The 12,354-nt window shown below is 53.1% G+C and overlaps 1 protein-coding gene across 1 annotated transcript in view; it reads left to right on the top strand.

The window, feature by feature from the left end:
- ST3GAL1 (ST3 beta-galactoside alpha-2,3-sialyltransferase 1) overlaps positions 1-12,354 on the top strand; it is a 64,123-nt gene that overhangs the window by 38,202 nt on the left and 13,567 nt on the right. The window lies entirely within an intron of this gene.

The raw sequence follows: 12,354 nt of genomic DNA, 5'->3' as shown, positions 1-12,354 counted from the left end.
ACAGCAGTAAGGGGCACAGATGAAGTTTCTGCCCTCCAGGTGCGGGGGTGTGGGGGGGGGGAGCAGTGAGACAAACAAACAACGAGGATTTCAAAACACAAGGGAATATCATTTTGTGATTAAGGCTGTGAAGGAAAATGTAGCCCAGCAAGGGGGTGGTGACAATGTTTAGAGTGACCAAGGAAGGCCTCTCTAAGAAGGGCATTGGGCAGGACCAGGAGTGCAGCAAGGGAACAAGCAGCCACATGGATTCTAGGAAAGAATATTCTAGGTGGCGGGAACAGCACATGCAAAGGCCCCGGGGCAAGGAATGTGCTTGTACCATTGCACTCCGTGATTCTTATCCTCTGTGTGTTTGCCTCCCCACTCTCCCATCAGCACAGCTACTATTCTGTATCGTCCCCTCCATCTGTCACCTCTAAGTGTCTGTAGGGATTGGCAACGGTAGTAGGTGTGTAGTAGAAAAATCTAAAAGAATTGAATGGGGCAGAAAGGTCTATATCTAGTAAGAAACTGATTCTCGTTCCTTCATCCTCTCTGTACAGTTCACTCCTGGGTGACATTTTATTTTTTTTATTTTTTTATTTTTAAATATATCTTTTTGATTTCAGAGAGAGGAAGGGAGAGGGAGAGAGAGAGAGAGAAACATCAATGATGAGAGTATCATTGATCGAGCCCACAACCCGGGCATGTGCCCTGACCGGGAATCGAACCCCAATCGCCTGGATCCTAGGTCGACGCTCAACCGCTGAGCCACGCCCGGCTGGGCTGGATGACATTTTAAATGGTTTCATATTCTTGCTTTGTATTTTTTGTCAAAACTCGAGCTTGAACCAGGACTGTGAGTTTTTAGTGCACCGTAATCCACTCTTTCAGGCCCTTCTTTCCAAACAGTGCAGGAATTCCAAAACCACAGAAATAGAGCAAAAAATTGTGTTGTAGCTCACTGCTGACCTTGAATTGACCGCGGGAGTGGGGGGGTCCAGCGAGCAGAGCCTGGGTGCAGACAGAGGTGGAGGCAGACACCTCTGTCCAACCATGGCCATGAGCAGGCTGTGGTCTTGGGCAGGCCCGGCCCGTCTGGGGGTCAGTTCTCCCCGCCATCTGTGTTGGCATTGATGCCTGCCTGGCCCACAGGCTGGGCATGCTGGAAGGGACATGCTTTGGGAGTTAAGGTCTCCAGGTTCTAGTCTTGGTGCCACCAGACTTGCTTACTACCTTGGGCAAGTCACATCTTCCTGAGCCTTGGTTTCCTTAAGTGGCAAAAGGAGCAGAGAAGTGTGGGCCTCCCTGTGTTCCTCTGTGATCCTGAACTGCCCCAATCCTTTGTCTCAGAGGCGGCAGCAGCCCGACCGGCCAGCCAGGGACAGAGCCTCCTGGAAGCCTCCCTTGGATTTCCTAGAACTGGGGCGCGATGGAGGGAGCATGACCTTGGTGGTCCTGCCTCGGGCATTCAGGTTAAAGCTTCAAGCAGTTCTCACCTCTCCCAGATCTGGGACCTGTGGCCACCTAGCAAGAAACCTGTCTGAGCAGGGGAAAGTCTCTTTCCTCGGGGTCCAGGAGTTATTAAGTCTTCCATTAACTGAATCTCATTCAGCTGGAAAAATAATAATCCAAAAGCAGTCTGCCTGGGGACTGGCCTCTGAGCTCCTGGGAATTTTCCCATAAGGAAGGCTCACAAAGCTTCCTTGCCGGGAGACTCGGAGCCTGGCCCTGCCTGCCTGCTCCCCAAGGGCAGGTGGCCTCCTGGTGGTCGAACAGCAAGCCTGTCATCAGTCAGCATCACTGGCTTATCCATGTGTCCATTGTCCATAAACAGCCCCCATGGGGGATCAGAGCAGAGACACAGAACTAAACAGCACACAGTCTGTGCCCTCAGCGGTCAGGCTCACCCTGACCACATGCTCCATTTGGCTGAATTCCAGAGAGTTCATGGAGCTCACTCTCAAGCCATAAAAATGCAAACGTTAAGAAACTTACCCCTATGTTATCTCTTTTCCCCAATGTCTGCCCCAAATTCATCGATTTAATATGTTCTATGTTTCCTAAAGCTAATGTCTCTCAAAATCAAATCAAAGTTTCTTCTGGTCCATTTCATCTGACACATCCCAGCCTTGCGTGAATTCTGGGGAAAAGCGGGAATCGGGAGTATTCCTGGGGAAGGTGGCACTTGAGACATGACTTTTACCAGCTGGGAAGAAGCATGGGACAGAAAGCTGCTCCATCAACAAAAACATTTTATTGATAATAAAATGTGGAAAATAGAACAACAAAAGTGTTAAGTCTGGGATTTGATTTTATTTCACGTATAAGCTAATACGTTAGCCTATTAGTGTTTCGTGGATTTTAGCAGAAGACCTAGGACTCCTGAGTCAGAGACCAGGGACTTTATTACTCACAGCACAGCCAGAAGCTTGAGCTTTAGGTTTGGTTGGCTCCCATTTTGCCCCTAAGTCCCCAGGGGCCAGCCACAGGCCCAGACATATGTTAGCACATGGGATGGATGGCAATGTGGACCCAGAACACTGAGCTTGGGGAATCCACCATGTGTAGCAAACAGAAAGCAAGCCATTCCCTCATGTTTCATGATTTCTTGCTGCAAACACAACCCTAAAACTTATTCTGGTAAGGAGCATTCATGACTTTTTATTCTTAACTTACCCTGAAAATGAGTATGAATATGAGACCTGTGGAGGAGCATCTTCTGACACTAAGCTGGTATTGAAGAAGTCTGGATTTGAATCCTAGGTTTAACACCTACTAACTGTGAGATTAGGCAGATTGTAATATCTGGCCTTCTTTTAGCCTCAGTTTTCTCATCTGTAAAATGGGGATGATACCTGCCTTTCAGGTGATTATTAAAGAATATGTAAGATCACTCTGCTAGGAACCCACTGGGGAACAAGAGAAGGTCTTTGAGCTCAGGAAGCCAAGTTGCATGGAGAATCTTTTCAGCTGTACATATAATGTTGGAAACAAGGACAGGGGAAATGCAAGGGGAGAGGTGCACAGCATGAACCAGGAATACAAAAGTTCGGGGAGTTTTTCCAAGGCATGGACATTTGACCTGGCATCCTGAGTTAAGTAAAGAATATCTTAATATCTATGGGCAAAGCATTCTAGGCAAAGCTTACAGACTGTGCAAAGGTCCTGTGGTTGTCATGCTTGAGGCCGGTGTAGCTCGAGCAGAGTAAGCAAAGAAATGGTGTAGAAAATGGAGTCAGACAGTAGGCAAGACCAGCTCTTGCAGGCTCTCGCAGACCATGGTAAGGACCTTGGATTTCATTCTAGGTGTGCAGAGAACCCACTGGATATTTGAGCAGGTGAGAGGCATGAGCAGAGAACAGTGTGGAGAGGGCATGGAAAGGTGTAAGGTCTGGGAAGTGAATTTGTTCTGCTAAGAAGCTAGACTGTCAGTGATGAATCCTGGGTCAGAGATGAGGGCTTGTTGGAAGGATCCCACTCCTTCAGCGCCTGGAGCCTGCGCTCAGAGTGAACTCTGTTCTAGGGCAGATGGTAGCTCAGTTGATACTTCCAGAGACTGAACTCAGGAAACACGGGAGTGGAGGCATTTGGGACGGCTCCTAGGTCCGGGTATGCCGGGGGCCGTTCCCAAGCCTGCCTATCCACCTGTAAAACGGGAAACCGGCACCGGGCAGCCTGCGGGGGCCTGTCAGTGCGCGCATCTGAAGACCGTGCTTGTCTGCATCAGCGAGAGGAAGCAAGCTCACCCTCGTCATTCAGCCTCTGGGCTTTCATTTTTCTTTTCTTCTCGGAGAATAAAAATGTTCGGGGTGTAGCTCTGAGTCCACAACCACAGACACCTGCCCGCGAAACCCGCCTGCCAGTGTCTTCCTGATACAGGGGGGTGCTGGTCATTCACTGGGACACAGAGGAAGGTCAGGACCCCAGAGGGCAGCCCGGGACTGCCGTCGGGATAGCTGCATGGCCCCTCTGCGTGTCTTGTCGCTCACTTCCACCCGTGCTGTCCACCTGCAGGGAGCCCTGGTGCTGGTGTCCCTCACACGCAGACTCGCGTGGGCCCCACAGCAGCCCAGGGCGCTCACGGGTGAGGTCTGCTCCACCCCTTTACAGATAAGGAGGGTTTCCGGGAGGTCACCCAGCTGGCACCCGCAGGGGGAGAGCCCTGCCTGGTATTGTGTATGCAGAGCCAGCCTGTCCAGCCTCTGTCTCTGAGACCTCAGGGGAGCAGCCAGCCTCTCCAAAGTCCGCCTCTCACCACTACCTTTTAGGAGATAAAAGGAAGCAAAATGGGCAGAACAGGAGTTTTTGAGAGTGCTGTGTTCCCTGAGTGGGAGGCCCTGAGATGGCCAGTAGGGGAGAGGCCGTGCAGGCTCCGCCCCCAGCCCTCAGGAACCAGCACAGAACAGACCTGTGGCCACGAGGGTGGTGGCCAACCTGAGGGCCAGTGTCACTCACTCTCTACCTCTCTCCTTCCTGACTCGCCCCCTCCATTGGGTAGAGAGGGTGAATTGCAGCTGTGGACGCCTTCCTGGGAGGGGGGCGGGGGGGTGGGGTAGAGCTGAGTGGAGGCACAATCCCCCTGCCTGCATGGACGCGCCTGCAGGGGAGGTAGTGGGCTCTGGCCAGGGCTCCTGCTGTGAGACCATCTCACACTGCGACTCAGAGGTAGACACTTAGCCTGAAGACCCCGGGCCTCCATTTTCTCATCTGTAAAATATGCATATTAGTTGATTTAGCTCTTAGATTTGCTCTGAGAGCTGCTCTCAGGGCTCAATACACAGGGATGACCCCTCTCAGTGGGATTAATACAGGGACAGAGCAGATAGGCCACTGGTCCTCATCGAGGCCAGAGCTCCTCCCGGTGGCCTTGTGTTCGCTCCGCACTCCTTGGCGTGTGCTGTTGTGTTTTTATTTGTACAAAAGCGCCACGTGTGGTGTGTCAAGTGGCTTGTCCAAGGTCACACAGCTAATCAGGGTTTGGAACTGCAGCCTCTGTCACCTTCCCTCTTTATACCTGGACCGGCCTCATCTGCCTCCATCCACTGCTGACTGACGGGTGACCCTGAGCAGGACCTTGAACCTGCCTGAGCCCCTTTGTCCTATAAATGCTAAGTGACGAGCCACCTGTAACCACTAATGACACAAGGTGGGAGGCGGGACTCGAGGGCCGTGAAGCTCCAGCGGAGGGACAAACTTCCTCGGTGTCCCTGGTCCCTGACATCCCCTGTGGAGCCGGCCATCGCTGTGGCACTGCAGGGCAGAGCAGTCTTTCACTCTGGATTGACTCCTGGGTCCGCGTCACTCACAGTGGCCTTAGACCAGCCTCCTCTGCCTCTGCTGTGACCAAGGAGCCCCCCTTGCAGAGCTATTATGAGGGTGAGATGAGCACCCTGGAAGAAGCGCCCAGCTCGTTGCCTGCACTCAGCGTGGACATCAGGGACAGGTCCCGAGCCTCCTTCCCGACAAGTGTTTGCATGGGTTTCTCCAGGACTCGCCAGCTGTGGGTGCAAATGGGGAGACGTCAACACTGTGGCCCTGAGGCCCCTTTTCCCACCTCCTCCAGACTCTGGGGGCACCACCCATGCCCTCCCGGGTGTGCCAGGTCATGCCGATCCCTGCTGCCTTAGCTGCCTGTGCTCTCTCCTGTTTCCTACCGGAGCCTCTCCAGGGCTGGCCGGTCTCAGCTGTGCGAACGCGCCATGGCCCCCTGAGATGCGATCCTTGCCACCTGCTCTAAGCACCACATTCCTGGTCCTCCCAGCGGACCCCTTGCAATCCCTTGTCAATGGGCAAGGTCTCCCTCCTTTCCCGAGTTGGGCTCAGGATGGGGCTGGGCCCAGAGTACTGCCAAGTTGATTGGGTGGCTCTTTCTACTGGGCTGTCCTTCTCCGAGGGCTCCTGGGGGTGCTGGCCCAGGGCAGTTTTATCCCAGGGACCCCACTAGACACCCTGACAGCCCCTAGCCCATGGTTTCTGGGGATGGTTCATGCTTGTTGTCTGGGGCTGCCACCTATCTCAGACCATGTGGGTGGGGGATGCACCCCTTGCCACTTTTGCCACCAGGTTTATCCTGCAATCTGAATCCCCATTTTGGGTGTCACCAGCATTATGTCTCCTCAACCCCTTCAAGAGCCTTCTGGATGCCCCTGTTATTCATTAGAGTTAAAAACCTCCCTACAGAATCAGGGGGCCTGGCAGCAAAGTTATTTCTTTATGCCTCATGTCAACTATCCAGACCAGCCAGGGCTCTGCCTCTCACCCAAGCACAAGCTGTTAGAATCAGCCACAGACCCCAGAGGTGGGGCTGGGATGGGGTTTATAGCTCCACATAGTCTATTTTTTGCAGGGCAGCTGTCAACTGGGCATGCTGGCAGAGACTCCCCCAAATTCTTGACTGCATTTCACGCTTCGAATGCTGTGTGGATGTCTCCGGGCTCCTTTTAACACCCCTCACTCCACACACTAAGATTTGTGGATTTAAATCCCTTTTGTGTGACTCAAAACGTGAGAACTTACCCAGCTCCTTGTCATATGACCCTGATCTTGTTAATCGTGTTTCTCAGGGCACTTCTCCCAACCGCCTGATCTGAACCTGGATTCGTGCTTAGGGAACCTTATTTCCCCTCCAACTCCCCACAAAGGAGCAGGCAAGATGTGCCTGGGTCAGGAGGGCTTGCAAGCCCAAGAAAGGCTCGCCCAGCCTGCCAGCAGGCGGGGGGACCTGGGCACACAGTAAAGTCCTTGCAGGGAGGAGTGGGAAAACTGAGGCCCCAGAGGAGACGGGTTTCTCAAGGCACTAAGAAGGAGACAGGGTTGCTTTCCAGACCCCCGGGGTGTCGTGTGCACCCCTCCAGTCCAGCTTCCATGTCATAACCATCTGCTGCTCACAGACTGTCAGTGGCTCCCCATTGCCTTCATCCCAAAGCCCACATTCCTAGACTTCCGTGACCTGGCTGCACCCACTGCGGCCGCTCTGAAGGGCACCCTCTTTTTCTTAACTGTGTCAGGTGCCCCCATCACCACTGCCACTACTGTGTGCTTTGGGGAGCTGCCCCATTCTCTCTGCTCTCGCCCGTCACTGTCAGAGTCCCCCCGTCTTCAAAGCTCGTCTCCATGGCCACCACCACAGAGCCTGCTCTCTCCCTTCAGTTGCCATTGTTGAATCTCTAAGGCCCTTGCCGTTCCCTTTGGAGGTCAGTCCCTGGTGAGCAGAGTGACACGTATAAACTGCCATGTCCACCTCTCTGGCCCCCCTCATCGAGACTGGATTTCTCCCGATGCTGTTCAGTGGAGGATCTGGGTTTGGCCGCAGCTGTGGCTAATCCTTCCTGAGCTGGAAGGAGGGAGGCAGAGCTGGTCCAGGCCTGAGCTGCAGGAGCACAGAGACCAGCTTCGAGGTGACTCAGCGGGTGGAGTTCAGCTGGAGAGAAGTCAAGGAAGGGAGGGCTCACATTCGGCTGTGCTGGGCCCTGAGCTGGGCCACACTTGACCCCTGTGCAGTGCTCATGCCACTATCACTGAATGAGGATGGTCCCCGTCCCTCTCCGACAGCTCAGATGCCAGGCTCAGGGCAGGGAACATGCCCCACCAGACACCACCACTGGGCTCCGGCCTGGGCTGGAATCCCAGCTCCCAGGCAGGTCACTGGACCGCTGTGGGCCTCAGGTTTTCCCTACAGGGCCGCCCCTGCTGCAGCAGGCAGGCAGGCTCTGGGACCTCTCCACCTCTGGCTCTGCCTGCACTTTCTTGGTTCCGTCTCAGCCCAGGGTGCTGTCCTAGCTCCTTCCCCTGGAAGTGCCATGCTAGGGGAGCTGGGCATGTCTTGGAGTTTGGGGCCTGGTTCTTCTCTCAGCTATGGCACCCTTTCTCTGTGTGTCATTGGAAAGGTCTTCCCCTTTCTGAGCTCAGCCTCCACATCTGTAAATAAAAAGGGGCAGAAAGGATGCTGGGGTGGGGGGTGTTAGTTGGCGCTTCGGGCAGGAAGACAGAAACCACTGGAAGGAATTCAGTAATGAAACCTGACATTCGGGAGCACTCGCGACGTGCCAGGCACCTAAATGCTTCACCTGCCCCGACTCACGTCCTCCTTAGCACAACCCTGTGAGGTCGGTACCATGCTGACAGGTGAAGAAACTGAGGCAAAGCTTCAGGCCGTCTCACAAGGCTGGGGAGTAAAACAAGTCAAGTACAAAATCGAGCTCAGGACTGCTACCTAGTCGGCCAGAATCTGAGGAGCCGGGAGCCTAGACCAAAAGGAAAGTCAGAGGAGACCATCGTTATTCTGCACTTTTTTTCTTTGAAGGCATTTGCCAGAACTTAAGGTGCTTGGATCCAGAGCCTAGGAACCAAGCCAAAACCAGCAGCCACAAGGCCAAAAGACTAGACCGGGCTTTTGGCCATTTCCCAATGCGGGGGGGTTAGAAATTAGAGATGACAGCATGCAAGGAAGAGACACCTTGGTAGGCATCCCAGCTATCCTTTGAGAAGGGCTGTGCCTTATCAGTAAGGGCAAACCAGAAATCCCCAGTCATCGTAGGTGACCAAGGTGCAGCTCCATCATCCTCATCACCCAGTGGAACGAGGGAATGTGCTCCTGCTCCACCTGCCCACCAGGAGGAAGCAGCTTCCTCTCTGAATGAGGACAGCCTTAACCAGAGCCTTTGCATCTCTGTTATACACAGTATCCGCGTTTACCACGCCGAGAGACAGAACCAAACGACCAAAGAGAGAAAATAGGCACTAGAAATAGACCCACATGTTTTCCAAATGTCACAGGCATAGACATGGCCTCTAAAATAACTGTGATAGCCCTGGCCGGTGTGGGTCAGTGGTTAGAGTGTCAGCCTGTGCACTGAAGGGTCGCAGGCTCAATTCTCCATCAAGGGCACAGATGTGGATTACAGGTTTGATCCCTGGCCCTGGTCAGGGTGGGTGCGGGAGGCAGCCGATCCACGTATCTCTCTCACATTGATGTTTCTCTCTCTGCCTTCCTCCTTCCCTCCTTTCTACTCTGTCTAAGAAAAGTAAAAAAAAAAAATCAGTGGAAAAAATATCCTCAGGTGAGGATTAACAAAAAAGTAAAATAACTGATAATGAATTGCAGGACGATAGATGACAAGATGTGGAATTTCACCAGAAAACTACAACTTAGACAAAAATTACTCAGATGGAAATGCTAGAACTGAAAAATACAATAAAATGAATATATGATTCAGATGCATTAGACACAGCAGAAGAGAGGAAGAACACGGTAGTATCTACCTCAAGGAGTTGGGAAGACAACAGGTTTTAAACCCAAAAGGAAATGTCAAGAAAGCAAATAATCAAGAGAGCAGGTATTGGTGGAGTAGAAGGATTCACCGTGGCTACACAGGGACCCAGGAGGAGGCAGAAGTCTGGGTCATAGTGCTGGCTCTGCCTCCACTTTGCTGTGTGACCTTAGACAAGTCACTTGCCTTCTCTGGATCTGTTTCCCATTTCAGGGAAATAGGCATGACCACCCATTGTGCCCAGCTGACGTGAGGATCACAGGGAGGACAGCTGTGACAGCCCTTTATTAGAAGTGCTAATGTTACCACCAATCTGCAGTGTTGGCTCAGTCATGTCACCAGCACCCACAGAGCAGGGAGCTATGCGAGGAGCCGGGAGGGCTTCCTGGTTCAGCAGGCATTTGCTCGACATTCAGAAACCCACACTGTTCATTCAATTCATTGTCTAAGTATTTGAAACCTTTAGTGGCTCCATCTCATTGCCTCCACCTCTCTGTTGCCAAGGGCGTTTATCTTTGTTAGGGACCCTCCTTGAGAAACCCATACTTTCCGAGCCCTTGAATGGGCTCTGACCCCTGTCAGCCCTCTGCTGCTGGTGGCCGGTTAGAGTGTCATGAACACTTCCTCTGTGCCTTCTCCTGCAGACAGGGCAGGAAGCTGGGCCTCCCCTCGCTCGTGTCTTGCTCTGTTTTGGGAGGCGTGGCTCCCTTGGCAGCAGAGATCCTTGGCCCGTGGAGTCTTGGCCCAGGTTCCTTTCCAGAGAGCCAGGGCTGGCGTTCCCCGTGGGTTGCGGACGCCTCACGTAATAGAGTACAGGGAAGTCACGCACGCCTCCTTTCCTCCCTGGGCCAGGGAAAGTGTGGAGGGCGTTCCTGCTTCTCCACTGCACTTTTCCCCAGTGCTTTTGAAAGCGTTAATTGCTACCAGCCCAGAAGCCCCTGCTGGTAGGTGGGAGCCCAGTGAGCACCCTGGCCTTGGAGATGTGGCTGCCAGGACATGCCAGATGGAGGGGAGGAGGGTGTCGCCACCCCCCTGGTTCTGCAGCTCAGCCTCGCCCTCAGTCTCATTCCACCCCTGGCATTCATATCTCACACGGAGCCAGGATATGGCGGGGAGCTCGCCTCTCATCCTGAATCTTTTTGATCAACGTGGCTCAAGAGTCATCTCTTTAAGGGAACTTGTCTCTGCCCTTGGCATTGGGATACAGAGTTAGAAAGAACATCATGGGCCCTGCTCATCACAAGACAGACGCAGTGAGACCATGTCACTGCTCAGCTCAGACCCCCCAGTGGGCTCCATGCCACTCAGAGAAAACGTGGTCTTGGGAATGGCTTCTGAAGCTGCACACCCCACCCCCAAATGCATCCCTCTCCCCTCCTCCACGCTGACCAAGCGCACCAGGCTTTCTCCCAAAGGCACTGGAGCCTTACCGATGCTCAGGAAGTCCCCACCTTAGAGTCTTTATCCTGGATCTCAACCACCTAACCCCTTGCCTGGCCCAGCAAATACACAGTGAGTGCGTTGGATGGATGGACAGATCTTGCTTGACTGACAGCCTGAGAAGTGAGCAGAATCTCTCTTACCAGCTCCATTTTCCAGTCACAGGAATGATTCAGAGGGTTAGGTAGCTTGTTCCCAGTCACACAGCACATGGGTGATACAACCTGGTGGGAGTCAGCGTCCTCAGACTGGCCTTAGTCTGTGCTCTCTGCTCAGATCTCTGAATTGTCAGCCCTTGCCTTTCCCTTCATTCACATCTGCATTCCTTGATGCCATGTGTGTGCCAGACAGGGCCACAGTGAGTGAGACAGTTCTATCCTCGTGGAGCTCCCAGCCCGGGGAGGAAGGAGGCAGATCAGTAAACAGTGCAGGCAGAATGGAGCCAGGACTCTCCAGACACCCAGAGAGGCCCCTCCTCATGCCAGGAGCGGGCAGGCCTTCCTCTGGGGGTCAGAGCCCGCTCAGCCCTTAAGAGTAAGAACCAAGTGGGGAGGGGGCGCTGTTCTGGATGCGGGAGCCCAGAGTCAGGAACAAGTGTGACCTGTGGCTCAGTTGTGTTGCTTCAAGTTGCAAGTAATCTGCTTCATACAATTAAGGGGACTTAGTGTCTCATGTCACTGAAAGGTCAGAGTGTGGGGTGGGCTGCAGGTGCAGCTAGATCAGGGATTTAATACCATTAGCCTGGTCCTGTTCAGCAATCCCCTTTCTCACGAGCCAGCAAAATGGGCAGCGTGACCCTGACTTCCACATCCAACTGTCAGATGGACCAGAGCAAAGGGAAACTTGTTCCCTCTGTACAAAAGTCAGGGGTTTCACTCTGACTGGGTGGAATTAGGGCACGTTCTCACCCCTGGACCACCTTCTATGGTGAGAGGGGTGGGAACCCTCCGCTGGCCCGCCTTTGAAGGTTGATCTAGCTCAAATGGCCGAGAAGCTTCCTGATGGAGGGCGGGGGGCGATGGGGGGCAAGCAGCTGAAGGGACAACTATGGTCACTGTAAGGTTCGAAATATAAGCCCAGTGGTCATGAAAAGTGGAAAATGAAGCAGTAGGACAATCCAAATTTCTTTGCTGACTGAGCTGAGGCATTGAGTCCCAGTACATCTTGGGGCCTGGATGTCTCATTTTCAGTCAGTCATGGTGGATTTAATCATTTCTGAGCAGCCCCTCTTTCTACTGAAAGGTAGTCACTATTCCTTCAAATGTCACTTTCCTGGAAAGAATACATCCTGATCGCTGATGATCTACAGGTTGAGGGTGGGAGGAATTGATCAGACAAATAGAGATGGAGGCACAGTCCAAACAAAGACCAAAGGGCTCATGCCCAAGGGCAGAGATGTGAGCACAACTGTTTTCTGCAGAAGCCAGAAGATGCCAGTGAGTCTGGGGGCTGGTGTTATGGGCATCAGAGGAGTCCCTGTTTGCTTTCTTTGATTGCATATACTCCCCTTTTTCTAAATCCCTCCAACTATGGTCATCTGAAGACCAGTTAAAGGACAGGAGGCCACCTCTGGAGCAGGGCCCCCATCCTTCTTCCTGGCGCCCCAGCTCCTCCAGGTTTATGGAATCAGAGGATTGTGAGTGTTTCCCATGACCTTGGG

This window comes from Miniopterus schreibersii (assembly GCF_964146895.1).
Source record: "Miniopterus schreibersii genome assembly, chromosome: 17".
Classification (NCBI taxonomy): Eukaryota; Metazoa; Chordata; class Mammalia; order Chiroptera; family Miniopteridae; genus Miniopterus; species Miniopterus schreibersii.
This window is presented reverse-complemented; position numbering and strand designations above follow the sequence as displayed.